At 43.6% G+C, this 20,479-nt stretch overlaps 2 pseudogenes; both read left to right on the forward strand.

Moving 5' to 3' along the window:
- The first annotated feature begins 1,598 nt into the window (after positions 1–1,598).
- Positions 1,599–3,385, forward strand: Eloa-ps1 (elongin A, pseudogene 1; annotated as a pseudogene).
- A 2,718-nt stretch (positions 3,386–6,103) lies between these two features.
- EloaA2l1 (elongin-A2-like 1) lies at positions 6,104–10,161 on the forward strand (annotated as a pseudogene).
- Positions 10,162–20,479: the final 10,318 nt, after the last annotated feature.

The following is a 20,479-nucleotide window of genomic DNA, read 5'->3' on the forward strand; positions in this document are numbered from 1 at the left end:
CATTTCCTCAACTGGGTCTCTGTTCTCTGGGATAATGCCAGCTTATGTCAGTTTGACACACACAATTTTTCACTACACCTCCTAATAAATTATTGGTTCCCACTTCTAAAAGCACTGAAACATCCTCACTTTGGTAGTCCTTCCTCTTAAGGTTCTAGTATTGTATGGACTATATCCTGGCTACTCCAAGCTTGGTCTACTATCCATTTCTAAGGGAGTGAAGAGTATGTTTTGTTGTGGTTGTTATTGAGGTTATTGTAGGTTTGTTTCTATTGGTTTTTCCTTTTGTTTTGTTTTGTTTTGTTTCGTTTTCTTTTGTTTTATTTGTGTGTTTTTGCGTGTGTTTGGTTTACTTCCCTGAGGATCATTTCTTGTTCCATCAATTTGCACTAGATTGTCATGATTTGCTTTTTGTTAGTAGCATAGTAATTATTCAATTCTGAATATGTCCCACATTTTCTTTATCCCTTCCTCTGGTGATGGACACCTGATATCTTTCCAGCTTCTGGGTATTCTAATCAATGCTGCTATGAACATAGTGGATCAAATGTCCATTGCAAAGTTTGGAGCATCATCTCGGTGTATTCTAGGATTGGTATAGCTTGGGCCTCAGGTAATTCAACCTCTAATTTTCTGAGGAAACTCCCAACTGATTTCCAGAGTGGTTGTTCCAGCTTAGAGAGCCACTTATTTTAGAGGTGTGTCTAGGCTTCTCCACATCCTCACCAGCAACTGTTATACTCTGAGTTTTTGATCTCAGCCATTCTGACTGCCCTCTTACGGAATCTCCGTGGTCTTTTCTTTCTTTTCTCTTGTTTTTTTTTTTAATTTTATTTTATTATTATTATTATTATTATTATTATTATTATTATTATTTTTGGAGATCTGCATTTCCCTGATGCCTAAGGATGTTGCACATATCTGTAGGTTCTTCTCAGCCATTAGATGTTCCTCAGATGAGAATTCTTGTTTAGCTCTGCACCCCATTTTAAAGAGAGTTATTTAATTCTCTGGAGTGTAACTATTTGAGTTCTTTGAATCTTTTGGATATAGGGCATCTATTGCATGTAGGATTGGTAAAGATCTTCTCCCAAACTGTTGGCTGCTGTTTGGTCTTAATGACAGTGTCCTTTGCTTGCAGAGACTTTGAATTGATATGAGGTCCCATTGGTCTATTCTTGATCATAGAGCAGAAGCCATTGGTGTTTTATTCAGTATACTTTCCGTGTGCCCATGTATTCGACCCTCCCCACAGTTTTTCTTCGATTACTTTGATTCAATCTGGTCTTATGTGTATGACCTTGACCTACTTAGACTGCCACTTTGAACAAGGCTCTAGGAATGCATCTATTTGCATAATGGACCAGTCAGTAACTGACGTAGTGAGGAGGAGGTGTGGCCCAGGTTCCACCTGCCAGCCTAAGGTATAAAATGGCAAATCAAAGAGAGGAAAGGAGCACTAGGCGGTTGGCCTCTCTCTGAACTTGTGGTCTGCTCAGGACAGCACACAGCTAGCTCACTAGACGCAGGGCACGGACGAGTTGGGTCGAGTGTGCTGATCGAACCAAGAGTGTCCCTTCGTGTCCTTGGCAGTGGACATGGAACCAGGCTCTCAGGCAGGCGCCCTGCAGGAGATCCTGGACTGTCTGTGTCGAGAGAGCGACCCAGGAAAGATCTACAAAACACTGAAGAAACTGTCTTCTGTGCCTATCCTGTGCGACAGCCTGGCAGAGATTGGCTTCAGAAAGACCATAAAGACGTTGAAGAATCAGAAGCTCCTGCTCCGCTTTGTTAAGGACCTAGTAGACAAGTGGTCACCGGGGTTCGTGCTGGGACCCCAACAAGAGCAAGACTCCCTGGACTTTGGATTGCTGAGGAGCCACAGGACAGCGCATCAGAGCACTAGTCTAGAAGAGACAAAACAGGAGCAAATCTTCCAGGTAAGCCGAGTTGCTGGGGGACAGGTATTTTTTGGGCTCAGCAAATGCAACCCAGGCTGGATCCATTGCCTGAGCCCTAGCTGCAAATCCAACAGAGATTTTCACCCACAGACGCCCAGGAGTCCAAGCCTGGATCCAGCAGAAAACAGGAGCTCTGAGCAGCAGCCAGCTGTCCAGGACCCAGGGCAGGTAGGAATCCAGGGTGCGAGCTTTGAGGAGCCTTTGAGCATGAGGGGCCTTTGAGCATGAGGGAGCCAAGCCTCTCTCCAGAAAGCCAGGGCCTGTGTCAGAGAAACACAAGTGGCTTGTGATTGGGGGGCAAAGAAACTACACTCATCAGGCCCCCGGGAGTGGGAGGAAGCCACTGGGACAGGTTGGGTGTTGGATTGCCTCAATTCTGAATGCTGATCTCCTTCTACAGGTCCCACCACCATGCAAGAGGAAGAGTGAACTCCCCTGGCTTGAGGAAGCTCGGAGGCCTCCCGCAAAGATTCGTCGAGGTGATTCTCAAGTATTCAAGGTCCAGAGTCCCATGGCTGACTGTGCTAGCCCAGACTCTCGGTGCAGTGGTAACACCTGCCTTGCTGTGGATGGTGTCCCGCAGCCTTCTTCCTCTCAGCTGGATGGAGAAGCGTCACCTAGGGGCTGGTATCTCAGAAAGAACAACAAAACGCCAGTCTATTCAGGTTGTCTTCCAGCAGACTCTTGTCCTCAGGAATCCCACCCAGGGCTCCTTGGGAAGCCCTCGGCTGGCATCAGGAATGCTAGTCTCGGACAATCGGCCCAAGAAGAAACTGAGCCTGGGCAGTCCAAGGAGAAGACACAGTGCCAGACGCAGACTAGCAAGCAAAGACCGAGCTTGACTAAGCCCTCTGCACACCTGTGTCTTCAGGAGTCCCAAGAGGAGAGGCTGCAGGCCCTCAGAGCCCGCATCCAAAGCTCAATGGCCAAGAGGCTGCAAGGGAGACAGACAACCATGATCTCCTTCCATACCCAGCACAAGAGCCCAGGTCAACAAGGGGAGCTTGGACCCAGAAGGGGTGATACAGTACCAACTTCCCACAGTCTTCCTGAGGCACCTGCCCATCCAGGATCCCAGAAGCTTTCCTGCCTGCCCTCTGGAGCAAAAGGCCCCAAAAAGGCGCCAGCTAAGAGACCTGCTCCACTCATGGCCAAGGCACTCAGGGACTACAGCCGTAGGTTCTACACAAACTGAATGGCTGATGCTCTCCACAGTCACAATACCTGCCACTCCTGGGACTGGGAAGGACTGGGCATACACTCTTTCTCCTGGAAGAACTGGCACAGAACACACTGTGGTTGTCAAGCTCCAGACACACTCCACAGCACCCTTTTCTGGAGCTTTCACTGTGCCTCTGGACAAGATTTTCCAACCTGAAACCTTGTCCCATGGCAAGTTGTACATCATGCTCCAAAGTAAATAAATATCTACCTCCCCCTTTATTCAGTGTGTTGGTGTTTACATGTCTTGAGAATGATGGCTACAGATTAATGTAGATATTGCATTTCAGTTGGATAAATGGACTCACTGTGTACAGAGAGTTCCACAAAGGTACATTTATGTTATCATACCATCCAATATGTCTTAGAGTCATACTTAGTCATGTATGTAAATACGAGTTGAAATCTCCGTGGAAGACTAGCCCTCAGTTCCCACAATCTAGATGATTTAGTGAATCTCAGAGATATTAAAGGTAAAAACAAAACAAAATAAAATGAAATCAGTCTAAATTGAGTGATTGTGTCTGTGGGTTAGTGTGTGGGTTAGTGTGTGTGTTTGTGTGTGTGTGTGTGTGTGTGTGTGTGTGTGTGTGTGTGTGTGTGTTTCCCCGTCTGTGGGTGTGTGTGTCTTGTTAGGTGTGTGTTTGTGTTCGTTTATATGTTAGATTTATGATTATTTTAGTGAAAATGCACAAGAGGCATGAAAACGCACACAGATGAGAGTAAGAAGAAAGAAGATACAGAAAGAGATAACCTGCATGTCCAGATGAGGAGCAAAGTGGGCCAAAGTTTGCCGATTTTCTCTCCTATTAGGGGAAGTGCACTGGTACACGGACACCCAGCCTTAGTCCATACCTGTGATAGTGCTTTGGATCCAAGGTCATGTGAACAAAAGCCATGGAGAAAACCAGGTACGTGTCTACCTATTGAGAAAAGAAGTATTGAGTAGTCACAGGGAGTTTCAAAAAGGAGATAAACATTCATAGAGAAGAAAAAAGAGACAGACCTAAAGTGGCAGAGAGGCAAGCAGAAGGAGATTCAATCAAAATGAAGGGCAATCTCCTGACAACCCAGCAAGTGGAGACACAGGTGGCCAATGTCAAAATGGAAATGCAAAGGTGTGGCTTGGCTTTTGGTCTTTGTACCTGTGGGGAAAGCCATGGCCAGGAGAGGTGGGGAGAAGGAAGGTATTAGAAGACAAGAGAGGCTTGCAGCACTTTGTTGCTTAAGAAAGTTGGCCTCCACAGAAAAAATCCTTGCCCTATGAAGGCTCAAATAGCTTTGTCAAAAGGCTTCCATGACGTTTTGCATTGTGCAGAAAAGCGTGAGGAGAGTAGACTGCATCCTGTTGTTGTTCTGTTTGTTATACTAGTTGTTCCTTTCTAACCTTTTCCTTCTTCTATTCCATCCTTCCTTTGTAACTTCTTTCTTCATTCCATCTTTCTTTTCTTCTTTTAATGGTCTCTTTCTGTTCCTTTTTTTTACTTATTTCTATCATTTCTTCTTTCCTTCTCTTTTTATTTCTTTTTCTATCTTGTGTTGGTTCGTTTTATTAAATCATTTTTATTGGATATATTATATATCCATTTCAAATATTATCCAGTTCTGCCTTTTTTTTTTTTCAAATAAGTCCCCTATCCATTTTGTCTTCCTTTTGTTCTAGCGAGGTGGGCGCCTGCCCATCCAACCATGCTTTCCCATTTCCCTACAGGGAGTTTTCCAGTTTTCCCATCTTAGTTAGGGTTTTTATTCCCACACAAACATCATGACCAAGAAGCAAGTTGGGGAGGAAAGGGTTTATTCAGCACCAAAGGAAGTCAAGACTCGAACTCAAGCAGGTCAGAAAGCAGAAGCTGATACTGAGGCCCTGGCGGCAGGTTTGTTACTGACTTATGGCCCCTAACTTACTCAGCTTGCTATCTTAGGGAAGAAAGACTAACACCCCAGGGATGATACCACTCACACTGAGCTGTGTCCTCCTTTGTTGTTCCTAGTTGTTGAAATGCCTTACACCTGTGTCTCATGAGGCATTTCCTCAACTGGGTCTCTGTTCTCTGGGATAATGCCAGCTTATGTCAGTTTGACACACACAATTTTTCACTACACCTCCTAATAAATTATTGGTTCCCACTTCTAAAAGCACGGAAACATCCTCACTTTGGTAGTCCTTCCTCTTAAGGTTCTAGTATTGTATGGACTATATCCTGGCTACTCCAAGCTTGGTCTGCTATCCATTTCTAAGGGAGTGAAGAGTATGTTTTGTTGTGGTTGTTATTGAGGTTATTGTAGGTTTGTTTCTATTGGTTTTTCCTTTTGTTTTGTTTTGTTTTGTTTCATTTTCTTTTGTTTTATTTGTGTGTTTTTGCGTGTGTTTGGTTTACTTCCCTGAGGATCATTTCTTGTTCCATCAATTTGCACTAGATTGTCATGATTTGCTTTTTGTTAGTAGCATAGTAATTATTCAATTTTGAATATGCCCCACATTTTCTTTATCCCTTCCTCTGTTGATGGACACCTGATGTCTTTCCAGCTTCTGGGTATTCTAATCAATGCTGCTATGAACATAGTGGATCAAATGTCCATTGCAAAGTTTGGAGCATCTTCTCGGTGTATTCTAGGATTGGTATAGCTTGGGCCTCAGGTAATTCAATCTCTAATTTTCTGAGGAAACTCCCAACTGATTTCAAGAGTGGTTGTTCCAGCTTAGAGAGCCACTTATTTTAGAGGGTGTGTCTAGGCTTCTCCACATCCTCACCAGCAACTGTTATACTCTGAGTTTTTGATCTCAGCCATTCTGACTGCCCTCTTACGGAATCTCCGTGGTCTTTTCTTTCTTTTCTCTTGTTTTTTTTTTTTTAATTTTATTTTATTATTATTATTATTATTATTATTATTATTATTATTATTATTATTATTATTTTTGGAGATCTGCATTTCCCTGATGCCTAAGGATGTTGCACATATCTGTAGGTTCTTCTCAGCCATTAGATGTTCCTCAGATGAGAATTCTTGTTTAGCTCTGCACCCCATTTTAAAGAGAGTTATTTAATTCTCTGGAGTGTAACTATTTGAGTTCTTTGAATCTTTTGGATATAGGGCATCTATTGTATGTAGGATTGGTAAAGATCTTCTCCCAAACTGTTTTCTGCTGTTTGGTCTTAATGACAGTGTCCTTTGCTTGCAGAGACTTTGAATTGATATGAGGTCCCATTGGTCTATTCTTGATCATAGAGCAGAAGCCATTGGTGTTTTATTCAGTATACCTTCCGTGTGCCCATGTATTCGACCCTCCCCACAGTTTTTCTTCCATTACTTTGATTCAATCTGGTCTTATGTGTATGACCTTGACCTACTTAGACTGCCACTTTGAACAAGGCTCTAGGAATGCATCTATTTGCATAATGGACCAGTCAGTAACTGACTTAGTGAGGAGGAGGTGTGGACCAGGTTCCACCTGCCAGCCTAAGGTATAAAATGGCAAATCAAAGAGAGGAAAGGAGCACTAGGCGGTTGGCCTCTCTCTGAACTTGTGGTCTGCTCAGGACAGCACACAGCTCACTAGAGGCAGGGCACGGACGAGTTGGGTCGAGTGTGCTGATCGAACCAATAGTGTCCCTTCGTGTCCTTGGCTGTGGACATGGAACCAGGCTCTCAGGCAGGCGCCCTGCAGGAGATCCTGGACTGTCTGTGTCGAGAGAGCGACCCAGGAAAGATCTACAAAACACTGAAGAAACTGTCTTCTGTGCCTATCCTGTGCGACAGCCTGGCAGAGATTGGCTTCAGAAAGACCATAAAGACGTTGAAGAATCAGCAGCTCCTGCTCCCCTTTGTTAAGGACCTAGTAGACAAGTGGTCACCGGGGTTCGTGCTTGGACCCCAACAAGAGCAAGACTCCCTGGACTTTGGATTGCTGAGGAGCCACAGGACAGCGCATCAGAGCACTGGTCTAGAAGAGACAAACCAGGAGCAAATATTCCAGGTAAGCCTCGTTGCTGGGGGACAGGTATTTTTTGGGCTCAGCAAATGCAACCCAGGCTGGATCCATTGCCTGAGCTGCAAATCCAACAGAGATTTTCACCCACAGACGCCCAGGAGTCCAAGCCTGGATCCAGCAGAAAACAGGAGCTCTGAGCAGCAGCCAGCTGTCCGGGACCCAGGGCAGGTAGGAATCCAGGGTGCGAGCTTTGAGGAGCCTTTGAGCATGAGGGGCCTTTGAGCTTGAGGGAGCCAAGCCTCTCTCCAGAAAGCCAGGGCCTGTGTCAGAGAAACACAAGTGGCTTGTGATTGGGGGGCAAAGAAACTACACTCATCAGGCCCCCGGGAGTGGGAGGAAGCCACTGGGACAGTTTGGGGGTTGGATTGCCTCAATTCTGAATGCTGATCTCCTTCTACAGGTCCCACCACCATGCAAGAGGAAGAGTGAACTCCCCTGGCTTGAGGAAGCTCGGAGGCCTCCCGCAAAGATTCTTCGAGGTGATTCTCAAGTATCCAAGGTCCAGAGTCCCATGGCTGACTGTGCTAGCCCAGACTCTCGTTGCAGTGGTAAAACCTGCCTTGCTGTGGATGGTGTCCCGCAGCCTTCTTCCTCTCAGCTGGATGGAGAAGCGTCACCTAGGGGCTGGTATCTCAGAAAGAACAACAAAACGCCAGTCTATTCAGGTTGTCTTCCAGCAGACTCTTGTCCTCAGGAATCCCACCCAGGGCTCCTTGGGAAGCCCTCGGCTGGCATCAGGAATGCTAGTCTCGGACAATCGGCCCAAGAAGAAACTGAGCCTGGGCAGTCCAAGGAGAAGACACAGTGCCAGACGCAGACTAGCAAGCAAAGACCGAGCTTGACTAAGCCCTCTGCACACCTGTGTCTTCAGGAGTCCCAAGAGGAGAGGCTGCAGGCCCTCAGAGCCCGCATCCAAAGCTCAATGGCCAAGAGGCTGCAAGGGAGACAGACAACCATGATCTCCTTCCATACCCAGCACAAGAGCCCAGGTCAACAAGGGGAGCTTGGACCCAGAAGGGGTGATACAGTACCAACTTCCCACAGTCTTCCTGAGGCACCTGCCCATCCAGGATCCCAGAAGCTTTCCTGCCTGCCCTCTGGAGCAAAAGGCCCCAAAAAGGCGCCAGCTAAGAGACCTGCTCCACTCATGGCCAAGGCACTCAGGGACTACAGCCGTAGGTTCTACACAAACTGAATGGCTGATGCTCTCCACAGTCACAATACCTGCCACTCCTGGGACTGGGAAGGACTGGGCATACACTCTTTCTCCTGGAAGAACTGGCACAGAACACACTGTGGTTGTCAAGTTCCAGACACACTCCACTGCACCCTTTTCTGGAGTTTTCACTGTGCCTCTGGACAAGATTTTCCAACCTGAACCCTTGTCCCATGGCAAGTTGTAAATAATTCTCCAAAGTAAATAAATATCTACCTCCCGCTTTATTCAGTGTGTTGGTGTTTACATGTCTTGAGAATGATGGCTACAGATTAATGTAGATATTGCATTTCAGTTGGATAAATGGACTCACTCTGTACAGACAGTTCCACAAAGGTACCTTTATGTTATCATACCATCCAATATGTCTTAGAGTCATACTTATTCATGTATGTAAATACGAGTTGAAATCTCCGTGGAAGACTAGCCTTCAGTTCCCACGATCTAGATGATTTAGTGAATCTGAGAGATATTAAAGGTAAAAACAAAACAAAATAAAATGAAACCAGTCTAAATTGAGTGATTGTGTCTGTGTGTTAGTGTGTGTGTGTGTGTGTGTGTGTGTGTGTTTCCCCGCGTGTGGGTGTGTGTGTCTTGTTAGGTGTGTGTTTGTGTGTCCCGCGCTATGTTGCCAGCAAGAACATGTGGGGACCCTCGAATCCTTCTGCAGCAAAAATATTTATTTTAGCTTAAATGAGGGCCCGGGGCGCCAGCATGGTGCGGCTTATGTACACCCTAGCTGGGCGCATCAACACCTGTTTGGTCGCTTACCCAGGATCTCATCGACAGGCTCCTGAGTGGGCAAAGACCTGGCACGAGGGCACTCTTGCACATGCACACACAGTTAACTTCCTGAAAGGAAGTCAGTTGGCCCAACGGCGGCCAGCGCCATCTTGTTATGGCGAAAGCTATCCCGGCTTTCCACATGGGGCGCAGTGGAAGCCAGCTCCATCTTGTGGTGGCCAATGTTATTGGGGCTCTCCACATCCCCCTCTTATTGTTTTACTAATATGAGGCTGGTCTAAGTTCCTGCAGTTAAGTCCATCTGCTGTGGCTCCTGTCTTAGTTCGTTCCTCTGTGTCACAGCCTTATTCCTAGAAGGGTAACCCTATTGCCACTGGGCCCCACATCTTAGAATGGTCCGTGCATGAGGGAAGTTGCCCATCCTTGGATACCGAAGTGCTGTGTGACAGTAACTGTTAAATGACCTAGGGCGAACTCAAAAAAGAGGCCAGCCAGAAAATGAGTTAGTGGGGAAATCATGATCTCTCTATCACGTGCAATGAGGAAACCTCAGCGATGTAGAAGGGCTGATCAAAGAATCATTGAGTCTCTCTCATCCCAGTGTAATGGATCCACAGATCCATGGGGTGCAAGAGCAGAGAACTCAGATACGGACTAATTCCTGAGCATAGATAACCAAATTTCAGGGGAGGCCCCTTGTTCAATGGCCACAAGTGCTTGAGTGATAACGACCTTGTCACCTTTCTGTTGAGATCTGAGTTTACAAACCAACCATAGCATGAACACTAATCCACAGAATAGGGCTGCACCAAACAGTGCCATTCCTGATAAGTAGTGGGCACCTCATCTGGTTTTCCTCAGCTGCTACCACCAAGGGCCATAGTCAAGCCACTCCTATAATACAATTTAGAAATCCCAATTGTCTGCAACTACTCCAGAAAGTTTACCCACTGTACTTGCCTAACAATAGATTGGGGGAGGGTAACTCTAGACACTGTAGACACAGTGGCTGTAGCAGTAATGGCTGCTACAATAGCAGCGAAAGTAACAAGGTCTTTCCCTTAGGATCAGCCATTCTTTTCTGGAACAACCAGCAGGCAATGGAACCATGTCTGAGATCTGCATAACCAGGGCAGAGTTCCCCAGTCCACAGCAGCTTTACGCAGGTGGCATTCCTGTGAAGCTATAGACTGCAAAATGACAATACCAATTAAGGCAGCAAGAGTCACCAGGGGAATGAGGTGGGCAGCAACGGCTGGTGTCCAGTCTTCTCCAGCAAGCAGCAGTGCACAGAGGGTCAGAGAGCAGGCCACAGTGGGACGGGACACACGCAGTGGTAACACTGACTGCAGCTACGCCAAAATCTCTGTGATGACAAAAGATGAGGGGGAATCTTCCATCTTCCTCTCAGGGCAGAGGAATGACTCTAGGGACCTGAACTACGAGAGCTGAATCTTCATGCTCCCAGGATCAGCAAGTCTCAGCAACCACCTCTGGCAACTGGCATACTCTTGTAGCATCCTGTAGAAAAAACACAAAGATTCCCTCTTCCCCATAAAAATATCTGAACAGGATCATGCCAGTACGTGAATCTTTCTATTTCACCTAGCCAGAAGTATGCCTACTTGTAGGGTGCCATAAACACTCAAGGGTTCCTTGGCATCCAAATTTTAAAATTGGAAATAAAAGGAGTATTGTTAAATAATTGTATAGCATAAATAGCATACAGGGATAACTCCCCCCCCCCTTTTTTTTTCACATTTTGATCATCCGTCTTGAGTTTCATGTGTGCTATGCATCTAGGGTAATTCAAGCTTTTGGGCTAATAGCCACTTATCAATGAGTGCATATCATGTGTGTTTTTCTGTGATTGGGTTACCTCACTCAGGATGATATTTTCCAGTTTCAACCATTTGTCTATGAATTTCATAAAGGTATTGTTTTTGATAGCTGAGTAATATTCCATTGTGTAGATGTACCACATTTTCTGTATCCATTCCTCTGTTGAAGAGCATCTGGGTTCTTTCCAGCTTCTGGCTATTAATTTAGGCTGCTATGAACATAGTGGAACACATGTCTTTTTTATATGTAGTCCTTGTTCTTAAGGTTCTTGTATTCTGTGGACAATCCTAGCAACTCCAAGCTTTGTTCTACTATCCATTTCTAAGGGAGTGAAGAGTATGTTTTGTTGTGTTTTTTGTTGTGGTGTAAATGATATTGCAGGTGAAATGAAAAAATATTACTAGACTAAAGTTTTTGATTATGTCTGTGCTTGTGTGTTTGTGTGTGTGTGTGTGTGTGTGTGTGTGTGTGTTTGTGTGATAGAGCTATGTGTATCTGTGGGATAAATTGGACCAGATATACCCAAGTACACCTATGGGCAGAGAATGATAGAACAAGACAGAAAGGAATATCATCCACAAATTAAAACCAGAATAAAATATACATTCGAAAATGTGTACTTGTGAGTGTTTTTCTATGTATTCATAAGAGTGTGCGTGTGTGTGTGTTTGTGTGTGTGTGTGTGTGTGTGTGTGTGTGTGTGTTTTGGTGAATGTGTTTTTATGTGTGTGTCTCTGATAGTCATATTTTTGTGTGATAAAGAACAGGATGCATAGAAAAACACACAGAAATGAGTAAGAAAAGTGAAAGTGATAGCCAGTGAGAGGGAGAGATAATCTACATGTCCAGATGAGTACCAGTGTGGGCCATAGTTCTCAGAATTTCTCTCCTTTTAGTGCAAGTGCACTGGAATAGTGATACCCAGCTTTAGTCCATACCATTGATAGTGCTTGTTATCCATGGTCATATGAACAAAATCCATGGAGGAAACCTGGTGCATGTCTACCTATTTATAAAAGTGTATTGAGTAGTCACACAGAATTTGAAGAAGGAGACAAGCATTGATAGTGAGAAAAAGAAAGACAGACCTAAAAAGCCAGAGTGGTGATCAGAAGGAGACTCATTCAAAATGAAAGGCAATCTTGTGACAACCCTTCGTGTTGGCCTACACAGGAAAAGTTCTGGCCCAAGGAGGTTCAAATGGCTAAGTCACGAGGTTGCCTTGCCATTTTGAATTCTACAGAAGAATATCAGGAGAGTAGATTCTATCCTGTTTCCGTTGTGATTGTCTTTCTAGTTGTTTCTTTCTAAGTTTGTTTCCTTCTTCCTTTCCATTTTTCCTTTCAAACTTCCTTCCTTCCTTCCTTCCTTCCTTATTTCTTTCTATCTTTCTTTCTGCTTTCTTTCTTTACTTCTTCCTATCTTTTCTTTTTCCATTTTTCTTTCCATCTGTTTTCTTTTTCTTTTCTTCATGTGTTGGTTTGTTTTATTTAATTACTTTATTTTTTATTGGATATTTTTTACTTACATTTCAAATATTATCCCTTTCCAGGTTTTCTGCACATATTTTCCATTTTTTCTCCCTGCCCATCCAACCATGCTTTTGCACTTCCCTCCACTGAGATTTCCAGCATTTCCTGGTCATGGCAGGACAAAACCAACAACCAGTGGCAGCCAACAAGGCCATCCAATGCTAACTATGCATCTGGAGCCTTGGATCTGTCCATGTGTACTCTTTGGATGGTGGAATTTTCTCTGAGGGCTCTGATTGATTCTTATTGTTCTTATTGGGATTGTTTTACTCTCTTTCAGCTCCTTCCATCCTTTCTCTAACTCTTCATATGTGGGAACAGATCTCTCAGTGCAATGGTTGACTGCTAGCCTCCAACTCTGTAGTAGTCATGCTCTGGCAGAACCTCTCAGGGGACAGTTATATCAGGCTTCTGTCTGCATGCACCTCTTAGTATCAGCAACACTCTCTGTATTTTGTGGCTGTATATGTTTGGAATGGATAATGATCTGGTGCAATCTATGGATGACCTTTTCTTCAGGCTCTGCCCCAAAGTTTTTCTCTGTATTTCCTGCTATTGTCGCTAGGGTTTTTATTCCTGCACAAACATCATGACCCAGTATCAAATTGGTGAGGAAAGGGTTTATTCAGCTTACACTTGCACATTGCTGTTCAGCACCAAAGGAACTCAGGACTGGAACTCAAGCAGGTAAGGAAGCAGAAGCTGACACTGAGCCCACAGGGGAATATTTCTTACTGACTTGTTTCCCCTAGCTTACTCAGCTTGCTATCTTATATAACCCAAGACTACCGGACCAGGGAGGTACCACTCACAATGTGCTGTGTCCTCCTTTGTTGAAACTAGTTGAGAAAATGCCTTACATCTTTGTCTCATGAAGCATTTCCTCAAGTGAGGCTCCTTTTTCTTGGATAACTCCAGCTTATGTCACATTTACACATTAAAGTTGCCAGTACACCTCCTATTAATACTTATGTTCCCCCATCTAAAAGGACTGAAATATTTTCACTTTGGTCATCCTTCTTCTTGAGCTTCCTGTTTTCTCTGGACTGTATCCTGGCTCATCCAAACTTTTGTTCTAATGTCCATTTGTAAGGGAATGCATACTGTCTTTTCTTTGTTGTTCTTGTTGGTGTTATTGTTGTTGGTTTGCTTCTATTGATTTTTTGGACAGTATCCAAAGTAACAAAATCAGGAATGAAATAGGAGACATAGTAACAGAAACCAAGAAAATCCAAAACATCATCAAATCCTACCACATAAGGCAATACTAAACAAAACTAGAAAATCTAGATGAAACAGAAGATTTCCTAGACAGATACCAGTTACCAAAGTTAAATCAGGATTAGATAATTATCTAAAAATTCCCATATCCCCTAAAGAAACAGAAGCAGTCCTTAAAAGACTCCCAAGTAAAAAAGTCCTGAACCAGACGGTTTTAGGGCAGAATTCTACCAGACCTTCAAAGGAAACCTAATACCAATACTCTTTAAGCTATTCCAAAAAAACATAGAAACAGAAGGTATAGTACCCATTTCATTCTATGACACAATAATTATACCTAAATCACCTAGACACTGAACAAGGAAAGAGAACTTCAGACCAATTTCATTCATCAATATGTGTTGGGAGCAATGCCCTTGAAGCCCTCCCTTGTTGATGTTAGAATTGAGTATGACTAGGTTCATGGAAAATCCCCAGCCAGCTGCTGAAGACTAATACAAATCTGGTGGTCAAGAAAATAATAATACGATAAAATTCCCCTGCTGACTAATAGATATGACAAACCTGTGACCTTTCTGACAATCTGTCAACATCAGCCGATCCCCTGACCCCTCTAATACTGTGTCCTTGGCTTATGTAAATGTTTCATACTTCCCCTCTCCCTCTGTTACCAATGTTATGGTATAAATTCAGCCTTGGGGAAAAATAAAATTGTCGCCTTGATCAGACTCTTGTCTTGGCATCCTTCTTCATGTCTCTTGTCCCCCATTCTCTTCCAGGTACCCTCAGACCTGTTGTTTACAAATATGGATGCAAAAATACTCAAAAACCTCACAAACTGAATCCCAGATTACATTAAAATGATCATCCATCCTGAATCAAGTAGGCTTCATTCCAGGGATGCAGGGATGGTTTAATATACAGAAATCCATCAACATAATGCTCTACATAAATAAGCTCAAGATAAAAAAGTCACACGATCATTTCATTAGATACTGAAAAAGAATTTGTAAAATTCAACACTCCTTCATGATAAAAGTTCAGGAATTTAATGCCCTTACATAAACATAGTAAAAGCAATATACAGTAAACCAGTAGCCAATATCAAAATAAAGGATGAGAAACTTGAAGCAAACCTAGTAAAATCAGGGATTAGGCAAGGCTGCCCATTCTTTCCCTACCTGTTCAATATAAGACTGGAAGTCTGAGCCAGAGCAATTGGATCACCAAAGGAAACCAAACAGATAAAAATTGAAAAGAAGAAGTCAAATTATCCCTATTTGCAGATGATACTATAGTATATGTAAGTGATTCCAAAAGCTCCACCAGAGAAAACAAAAAGTGGATATAAAACTAATGCATGCAAATCAGCAGCCTTCCTCTACTCAATGGATAAACAGGCTGAGAAACAGACTAAGGAAACTACACCCTTTGCAATTGTCACAAATATAATATACCTTGAAGTGATACTAACCAAGGAAGTGAAAGACCTGTATGACAAGAACTTACAGTCTCTGAAGAAATATATCTAAAATCTCAGAAGATGAAAAGAACTTTGATGCTCATGGTTTGGAAGTATTAATATTACAAAAGTGGCCATCTTGCCTAAAGCAGTCTACAGATTCAATCCCCATCAAAATCCAAATAAATTCATCATAGAGTTTGAAAGAACAATTTGCAAATTCATTTGGAATAACAAAAGCTCAGGATAGCAAAAACTATTCTCCACAATAAAAGAACCATCCCTGACCTCATGTTGTACCATAGAGTAATAGTGATTAAAAACTGGATGATATTGGTGTAGAGACAGGCAAGTAGGTCTGTCGACGAGGGTGCTGAGGGTACCTGGAAGAGAATGGGGGACAAGGGACACATAGGACGCCAAGACAAGAGTCTGATCAAGGCAACAATTTTATTTTTTTCCAAGGCTGAATTTTTACCATAACAGGGGTAACAGAGGGAGGGGGGGAGTAAAAACCATTCACAGTGGCCAGGACACAGTGTTCATGTGGTCAGGGAATCGGCTAATGTTGACAGGATGTTAGAAAGGTCACAGGTTTGTAATATCTATCGATCAGCAGGATGTTGGTTTTTCAGAAAGGTTACAGATCATCACATTGGGCCTCTTGACGTCAGATGTATTTCTCAGCAAGGTCAGAACTTTATCATATCATTATTCATCTTTGTATTAGTCTTCTGCAGCTGGCTGGGGATTTCATGACCTTAGTCACACTTAATTCTAACCACAATAAAAACATCAATAATGGAGGGCTTCAAGAGCATCACTCCCAACATCTCCCCCTTCCTTATAGTCAAATGAAAAGGTGACCAATGGCCATGCTGACCTGGAATGGGCCCCTGGGGAACTGTGCCGGTCTAAGGTTGGAGTGATATTTGTCACATGGCCAAGGAAATCTTGTGGCCTGAGTACGTCATGGGATAAGGCAGCAGTTAATGGTGGCTCTCCTGTCTTAGGCCCTTTATTCATGAATATATCACTCTCTTACCCATCATTGACTGTCCAGCTCAGCATGCAAGGGGTGGCATTTCATTGAGTTTCAGCAAAGGCATCAGGACAGCAGGCAGAAAAGAATGTTGGCCTCATTTGGGTTAAGGACAAAAATGTCCTTACCTGGGCTGGGAGGAGATGTATAGGTGAGCTTGGCCATCATCAAAGTATCCTCCATAGCTAGCCTATGATAATATACCTGAATAGGTTTTGTTGCTATATTATCTACCTGTTGTTTAATAAAGCTGGTTAAATGATTAAATGTCCAAGTGTCAAAAGGGGTCCCAACAGGAAAGGAAGCAAGGTGGACTACCAAGTGGAGGTGGAGAGTCAGTTTTGATACCAGTTCTCAGCTTTTTCTCTTTCTTGTTTTCTCTTTTCTAAGACCTTTGGCATGTTCTCTTTAACCATATTCTAAGACACAGGAAGTATTCAAGCACTGCCTTTGTGTCACAAACCAGAATTCACTGTGATTGATCAAAGTTGGGAAATTAAAGGTAAAAAGTCAATCAGAAAGAAGTACACTGGTTAGCATGTATGGTTTTTGTAACCTCTGACTCTTAAAGGCAGTGTGGGTCAAAATTAAAATAATCCCATATACTTAAAGCACTGCCCCATATTGGATAGATGTGGAAGTTTAAAAATTGAATGAATTTATATGATTGTAAATGTTTACCATGTAATATCACAGAAGGGATGGCACCAGGTAGGGAATTACAATTTTAACTTATATTAAACATCTTAAATATTTTGGAGAAAACTCAACATTGAATTATAAACATCAGGAAAAAAATAAAGACATACATAGGTATCTTGTGCATGTCATGTAAGAAATAAGCAAACCCCATGTCAGTACAGTACAGCATCAATGACCTCTATGTTGATACATAGAAGGAAAAAATAATATGTTGACTGCCATTGTTGAAATTCCCAAAATAATTCCAATAGACAATTCAATTTGGGTTCCTGCAACAATCATAATTGCATTATCCAAAAATCCAAACCCTACAAAAGGTATCATATTGTGGAAGAATACATATCTTAGCTGTCCTAGAATGGGTGGCAGAGGTTCCAGTTCCTCTTTGCGATGGCAATGGACTCGAAGCGGTGCAATTCTTTGAGCAAGCAGCTCCTCTCGGTAGTGTGCAGGCGGTAGATGAAGTCACATGTACCCTGTGTCGTGTTCAGTGCCTCCATGGGCTCCTTCTTGGGATCAGTGCCCAGAAGCCGAGGAGTAGGAATGCACAGGCTCTTTTAACAATTTTATGGTAAATATAATACCTGTATTGGCACCTGATTGAAACATTCTAAGACCCCAAGTATATCTAAGTGTCCAATCCAGGTTTCAAACCACGGAGGTAAATTTAATATTTAGGGGGATGCACCATCCCCTTGTTTTAGAATTAGAACCTTCACAATGGGAATCTGGGACATGTATATTAGTAGGATGAGAGACATTATAAGTCAAACAATGCAGTGTATTAGGTGATAAAATTCTTAAGAACAGAGGAAAGGGGCCCAGGCAAGAAAGCTATGGGGTGGCCTGGTGAGAGCTGGTGGAACAACCAGATCACAAGTAGCATTCAGTCACACAGCTAATTGAGGAAGCTTTCTTGGGACAAAAAGGCCATTGCAAAAATGAACGCAAGCTTTGTGACTGTGAAACAGAAAGCCGAGCAGAGGGGCAGCCAGAATCTGTTACCAGCTTTCTCTCTGGACTTAGATTTTGCTTAAGGAGTACCTCCCTTCAGTGTCAGCTCAGTGGCTCTGCCTCTCAAGAGACCCAGCCTCCAAATGTCACTAGGTTTCAAGGAAGAACTAAAAACAAAGGATGGAGAGATGGTTAGGACCTGGGTGCTAGATGCCAAGAGGCTGACAAAAGAATTATATGGCTTGTATGCTTTGGGGGGATGTTTCTTCCAGGCTGTCAGACATGCCTGGTGACAATGAGCCAAAAGACCAGGAGAAAATAGCATCTGAGTATTGAAGGAGGCATACGCAGGGGGTTGTGATCCAAGTGAAGCCTTGGATATCAGAGAGTTAGCTATAGTAAGAGATAACTGGTTATAAGGACTCTTTTCTGCTGCCATTCCTGAGGCAGGAGTCACAATTGAGTTGGGCTTCTTGCCTCTTACATTCAATAAAGAGTTTGTTAACACTGGAGTACTGATCTTTAATAAAAATATAGGCCTCCCTTGGAATTAGAAGCCTCTGAATTCCAGGACTTCAGTAGTAGCCTTCACCAAGCCATCTCACTGGGTTAGAGGGCCATGGAGAAGAAAACATTGATTCTGACCTTGGCCACAGCTTCCAGTTGGAGAAAACTGAAGAGCCGGTGCCAAGACTTTCTCCTCTTATCATTTGTAGGGCAAACATAGACAAAGCCTGTTCCGAATTCTGTCTGGCAAAACAAATTTACTCATAGTCTGTTGTAGACTTTCTGAAACTACTTTAGGGGCTTCCCGCCCCCCAACCTGGGGCATTATGACCATAGGGGCAGGAACTGACTTCTGTGAGGATAGGATCAGAGGCACTCTTTATATCAATGATGACTAATGGGGACGGTAACTTAATGTTGGAGACTGACTCCTCTCCTGGAATAAGGCCAGTAGATAATAAGGCAGGCTCCCTTAAAGAACTTCTCTTAATGAATGTTCTCCTTCTGTGAGCAAGTGTTGAAGGTCTGGCCACTGAAGGCAGCAACTGGAATTTTTTTTTCAGGGCAAGGGGATCAAAAGGAGGGGTAGTTCTCCTTGGGGAGGAGGCTCAAGAGAGAAAGACAAAACTCGCAGGCAGAAAATAATTTCTCTCAAGCAAATTATTTCCAAGTTAAGCACCAAGAGGACCAAGTAAAATTCCTCGACAAACAAAACAAATAGTTCCATGATTTCAAACACAGTCGTCAGTCCATGATTTCAAACACAGTCGTCAGTCCAAGTCCAAAAACAAAAGCCAAAAAGATACTCAACAATACCACTGAAAACAAACTAGACAAACAAGACCAAGACAAGTCGTCCTAACAGATGCCTGATACCTTTAGTACCTGGCCCAAACTGCAGCTTAACCTTAGCTGCTTCGGTGATGAGGAGGACTATCTGATCCCACCTCCCAATGGGATTCTAGAGTGTCCTCTACATTCCTCTCTCCTCCTAGAGCATCTTCTAGGGCCTATGGCCTGTGACAACTAGCACGTCTGCCTGTCACAGCCATAAGCCCCTCACGGGACCCACAGCAACCACCAAGGGGACTCTAACCTCTCTCCATGGGGGACTCAAACCCTTCAGACACCAGATGCAGACAACATAAGACAACATGAAACAAAAACAAGACATGACACAGAGACAAAACAGAAAGTAAGACAGAACACAAAACACAGATTTGCTCGAGCTTACCTCTGATCTCCTCGCCAATTGTGCTCTGTGGGGAGCACAATTCCTGGCAGGTGCAACAAAATGTTATAAGACCCCATAGTTACCCTACCTCAGGAGCACCACCCACAGAGCACAGATTGACAAAGTGACCGCTGCAATAGCATGAGAGTATGGAGTTTTTAATCCACGTACGTGGGATTGCTCATGCATGCAGGGAGAGGCAACCTCACACCCAAAAAGCATATAGCTTATATTCATTACAGAGGGCAGACTTCAACAACAAGGTTAGCTGATCCATTAAACAATCACTAACTCCGTACTATCTTTTGTATCAATTGTTCCTCCTGGGGGAACTATGGACAAGTATTTCCTACAAAATCTAAGAATTTATTTAAATCTTTTTTCTTTTCTTTTTTTCTGTTTTCTTTTTTTTTTTTTTACTTTTAACCCTATTCTTCACATCCTGAGTGACTCCCTGAGTCCTGTCACAAAAACTGACTATAGAATGCTTGTCCCATCACTCACCACTGAGATCTGCGTCGTCCGGGGAGAAACACACACCAAGACTCTGAACCAAGGTCGGGCAGTCCATGGTTGCCAGAAGCAGGGGAGCAAAGTCTCCGAGGGGGGAGCGAAGGCTCGGACAAACAAAAAAGACAGGCCTGCCTATTCACCGGGGATGACGTTCTCCTCCAGGAGACCTCCAAACAGCTGCACGCTGGGCGCCATTTGTAAGCGACAGGTCTGAAGGTACCTGGAAGAGAATGGGGGACAAGAGACGCGAAGAAGGACGCCAAGACAAGAGTCTGATCAAGGCCACAACTTTATTTTTCCCCAAGGCTGAATTTATACCATAACATGGGTAACA

The sequence above is a fragment of the Rattus norvegicus genome, chromosome 16 (assembly GCF_036323735.1).
Source record: "Rattus norvegicus strain BN/NHsdMcwi chromosome 16, GRCr8, whole genome shotgun sequence".
Classification (NCBI taxonomy): Eukaryota; Metazoa; Chordata; class Mammalia; order Rodentia; family Muridae; genus Rattus; species Rattus norvegicus.